Consider the following 5,835-nt stretch of genomic DNA (forward strand, 5'->3'; position numbering starts at 1 on the left):
GTTTCTTTTACTTCGCTGGTGAATGAGATATGCTCCTAATCAAGTCCTATTAAAAATTATAAATTATGTTTTTCTGCAATGTAATATTTTAATAAATCAGTTGCTTAAAATGCAAATAACTTTAAATTCAAATATTGAATGAAAAGAATGTTCTGTTTCTAAAGTTAAATAATGGTATATTTTATTTGATTTTAGTAATAGAATCATTTGACATGGTAACACTATTTCATGTTAGTTTGTATAAAAACATTATGCTGCATATTGTTTATGCTATTTTCTTTCTTCGAGATACTTGGAATTCTAAAAAATATTTTGTGGCCATAATGATGTATGTTTTAAGAGCTTGCATTCCTTCATTACCTAGAATTATAATAGAAAGCCTAATTTTGAAAATTAAATTGAATTGTGAGATGTTTAAAGGAGGAGGAAAAGTGTTTCTATAAAAATATATTTGAAACTATTTCTTGGACCTTATGTATAATAAGTTTTTAAAAATTACATGATTTAAAGCATTAAAAAAATGCCTAGTGTTACATGATTCAAAAAGGTTATTTCAGTTGAAATATATAAGAATAGTTTAATAAAATATATATATTGTTTTATTTCTTTTTTCTACTTTTTGTCTTTTAATTTATAACTAATGACAATAAATTTACAGAATCTGGAATTTAATTCCCTCCCCCCCCCCTCAAATTCATAACTGGGTAGTGTCACTTATATGGCATCAAAATCTGATAAAATTAATCAGTTAACTGATAATTCTGGAATTGATATATTCTCATTGAGAAATAAATGTATGCAAAAGTCCAAAGCTGTAGCCTATTGAGAACTAAAAAAAAAAGTATTTACAAACTGGGAGCAAGTCAAGTTAAATAAAAATGCTTATAAAAACAGGATACTTTGTCCTCAACTTTTCATATATTGACTTGAAATTGTTAAATTCCATGTTAAACATTTTATTATTCTTGCAGAGAATATCCGTTATGAAATTTCCTTTTTGTTGATAGATGCAAAATTTGGTACAGATCCATAGTTTTTACATAAAGATCGCACATTAAATCTTATTTCTGCAGCTTCATCTTTTGAATTCTGTCCTCATTAATACTCTTAATTCTAACTAGGAGTGATGTACCCACATCTCCTTTCTTATATATATGTACATTATAGCCTATTTTATGTTTATCAAACAGTAAAGAGAACTGAGTATATTCTTTTTGTCAACCAATCATTGAACTAAAATTCAGTCTCATAAAATTTATACTTTTTAGTATTCATTAGGTTGAGAGAAAATATATATTCAATTCTTATTTTCATTCTTGATTTACCAGACGTCATTTATTTCTGTGCTGTGAGGATTTTGAAGAAAACGGTAAAAGAAAGGCTAGTTGATCAAAGTGTTCTGCTTTAGCTTCACCAAAACAGAATTGCTAGCTGTTTTTAACACAAAGGCCTGAAAAACCAAATATCTTATGCATTATAGAAAATAGAATTAATTTTTTCCCTTTTACAGAAATCGACATTTTATATAGTATGTGAACTATAAATGTTTCAGAGAAATTGTATCACTTTTTATGTCTCTATCACTATTATATCTGATGCCATACTGATGCTTTTTCTGTAGCAAATGGGGTACAGTTTCAATATAGAAATATGCATTTGTATATCTTTCTTATAAACATATACAGCTCAACATTTATTTATCAAATTGGGGCTCTATTGACCAGTTTTAACTATTCTATTATTACAAGAAACTCAAACATTCCACTAGATTCAATTGAAACAAATTCAGATTTTCCAAGAAACACCTGTTTTATCTAGACTGAGCAATTGCGATACCCACCATATAGAAGAATTCCTCACTAGTAAATAAATGTATGCTCAAAATATTATGGACATAATTGAGATCCCCCAAGTGTAGCAATTTCATGCATTATTTATTTTTTATTTATTAATATTATTTTACCATCAGTCATCACATTATGGAGTTTTTTTTTCAAATTCTTGAGTATGACAGAAACAGAGGTATACTGTGATTAACATTAAACACGTCCTCATGTGGCATTTAGAAAATTACCAAGCCATTGAAGGTGCAGAATTACCATAATGTGTATTACCGAACGGATTGTGGTCCGGAATTCTGAATATTTTACAGTCAAAGAATAATGATTCTCATTAATAAAAAATGCATGTAAACTTTTCTTATCAAAAATCAGTCTTGGTGAATTGATGAGAAATATTTTTAGAATTTTTCATTAAATATCTAAACATCTTTCCAAATTCTTTATATCCCAATATTTTCTTTGCAATTATATATTTTTAATGCTCATTAATAAAGAACATCTTATCTAATACTTGAAAAATAAGTAAAATGATACTGCCAGTATCAGATTGAATTTTTAGCAGTTAAAATATGCTCAAAAATATCGATGCTCAGATTTTTATCCCCTAAGAAAAGTATGTTGCAATTCGCAGTTTATGATAAAGAAAGGAAGATTACTTTAAAAATTTAATGTCTTTTAAAAAAACGACATTTTTTTCTTTTGTTGATTAAATTATTCCAGAATAAATATATATACTTCTAGAAATAGTATTACTTAAATATTAGTGGAAATTAACTTTGAACTTTTACTACATCTTTCAGCTTTTTAAAATGGGATCTCAGTGACTCTTGATATTAAACTTGGTTTCTTGGTCTGCTTTCCTTTTCAGAAAATAAAATTTCTTCATGTCACAAAATTCTTTCTCGTTCATCTGTTAAAAATCGCTGCTTAATCGATTCAAATAAGTATCAATTACAACCTTAAAAATACATCTGAATGAAACTTTGTATGAATTCTTCAAGAGTTATCGGTAACTAAATATAATCACGATGCAGTGTAGATGCGCAATGTCATACATTTCACAAGGAATTTTTGAACTCTCGTAAGATAAATCATGACTTCTAGTTGAATATAATAGCATCTTAGTGAACATGTTTAGAATTCCGTTTAAATAAAATAGCGGGGAATATCTTGTTCTAATATTAAGATAATTTCTTTTAATATGGTTTGAATTAACAACAAATGTTTCTCATTTAATTAGAGAGGATGTTAACATATTTTAGAACGATATTAATTAAGAATTTTAATCTGATTTTTTTGAATCAAAACTTTATGGCAACAGCTTATTATTTGAAATGAAAAATATCGTCTGCTACTGTTAAATTTATTCTTATTTGAAACAAGCTGCGGATTGAAGGATATGATTTTGTGCTTTCGGAAGAGAAATATTCCTATTTCATAATTCAACAATTTTGTTAAATACAGGATATTAAAATTCGTAAGTGCAAAATAAGCTGCAGAGTTAAATGGAATGTTTTTAAAAAAAAAAAAAAAAAAAAAAAAGATAGAAATCGTCGATCTTTACTTCTAGATAGAAAGAAAACTCCAAATGAGTACACGAAAAAGGTATATTCAATTTCAAATATTTCCAAAGTGAAATCGCTAGTAACCAGAAAAAAACTGGCCGACGCAGAAATCAGTCGAAAAGTCTTGGAATACGTCGCAATCAACAGTCAGTATATATAATTGTCCACTACCTTCAGTATTGCTGGATTGGGTTAGAAATATCCCCTGCTTTTTTTTTCTCGTCATTATCGGAACCGAAATCCCAACTTCTGTTTTGAAATATAATAACCGAGATAGGCTTTTTTTTTTTTTTTTTTTTTTTTAATGTTTGCTGATTCATTATATTCTTTTCATAGACCAAACTGCAGGTTATTGTTTTTATTTTCTTTCAGCGTCTTTTTTTATTATTATTTTATATTCGAAGTGGCATTTTCCCTGTTAATGGATCACTATGTGTTTTAATCCGTTTTTAGCGATTAGTTTTGATAGGGGTTTTCTTGAATATTATAGGTAGAGACGATCCTATGACAAGGAAACAAAACTTCTATGTTATATATTTATATCTAAAGTGTATACTGCAAATAATATATATATATATATATATATATATATATATATATATATATATATATACAGTGGCTCCCAAAAGTGTTCGTACACTAAAGAAATTTGCTGAAATTGTGTTCTATACTTCTTAATAAAGCATTTTATTAGTTGGTTTTTTTTAATTAGCATCTTTAAATAGTTCTTAATAAAACTGAACAAATATTTTTTATAAAAAATCAAGTAGTATTGTTCTAAAAAATAAATAAATAAAAAATGTCACAAAATTAAAACACAAAAGTCTTCGTACATCCAAACATTATTTATTTAAATTCATCATAAAAATATCTTTTGCGGCTTATTTTTCTTCTAATTGAAAAATACACTAAAATCGTTTGATTTCAGTATCTAATATCACAATTATTTATTCTATTTACTTTATTCTTAGATATGACGTGCATTCGTAAATAAACGAGTTTAGACGTACGAAAATTAATTATATTTCATTTTAAAGCTGGAAAATCAATTAGAGACATTGCAACTATAACTAATCTACCTCATTCAACGGTGCGAAGCATAATAAAAATTACAGAGGGGGAAAAAGGATTGCAAACAAGCCTCGTAATGTTCACCCTCAAATTCTGTCAGCTAGAAGTCAAAGAAATATTGTGAGTAAATTTCTAAAAAATCCACGTCTGAGTGCAATAAAGTTTATTTCACAATATAATGAATCAAATGGAACTTCTATTTCCTGTGAAATTATTCGTAGAATTCTTCGGAATGCTGGTATACATGGCCGCACTGCACGAAGAAAATTCTTTAAGTCAGAAGAACACAATTGCTAGGCTTAAATTTGCCAAATCTATGATAAACCAGCCAGAGAGCAATTGGAATCGTATCTTATTTGCAGATGAAAGTAAGTTTAACATCTTTGGGTCGGATGGAAAAATCATTGTATGGAGAAAAAAAAAAAAAAAAAAAAAAAAAAACGAAGAACTTAATCCCAAGAATTTAGTTGGAACAGTAAAACATGGCGGTGGAGGTGTCATGGTTTGGGGGTGTATGTCAGCGGCTGGAGTAGGCAATTTAGTATTCATTGATGGTATAATGGATCATAGAGTTTATATAAATATTCTCAATAATAATTTAAAAGTGTCAGCACAAAAATTGGGCATTTTAAACAACTTTGTGTATTACCAAGACAACGATCCTAAGCACACGGCCATGAATGTTCATCTTTTTTGCCTCTATCATTGCCCTCAAACCCTTAAAACACCAGCTCAATCACCGGATTTAAACCCTATAGAACATATTTGGAAAGAATTAGAGGTGCGAATAAGAAGTCACGACATTAAATCGAAAATTCAACTGAAAGCAGTAATGATCGAAGAATTGTACCAAATCGGTGCAGAAGTAACCGACCGTTTAGTTAAATCCATGCCCAAACGTTTAAAAGCTGTTGTAAAGAATAAAGGATATCCTACTAAATACTAAACATTTATAAAAATTTAGAAAATTTCATATTTAGTGATGTTTTTTTTAAAGTGTATGATCACTTTTGTGTCCTATTTTTGTGCAATTTTATTTACTGTCATTTTTAAAAAAATAATTTGCATCGTAATTAAAATTTATTCTTCACTGCTTTATAAAGAACTGTAAAAATATGCTATGTAAAAATAAGAATATATAATGGTAAATAATGAGGTTTTTAATTGATTCTCGTTGGTGTACGAACACTTTTGGGAGACACTGTATATATCTTAAGCACTCTCCAATGTGCAAGATATTTTTATTACAACTATTGTAGATTGTTAGCACGCCTTCTGGTAAATAAAATAATAAAACAAGATTTACAGTTTAAATAATAGATAATGTTAATTATCTTTTTCTGAGACATGTGGTTCAA

The sequence above is a fragment of the Argiope bruennichi genome, chromosome 9 (assembly GCF_947563725.1).
Source record: "Argiope bruennichi chromosome 9, qqArgBrue1.1, whole genome shotgun sequence".
Taxonomy (NCBI): Eukaryota; Metazoa; Arthropoda; class Arachnida; order Araneae; family Araneidae; genus Argiope; species Argiope bruennichi.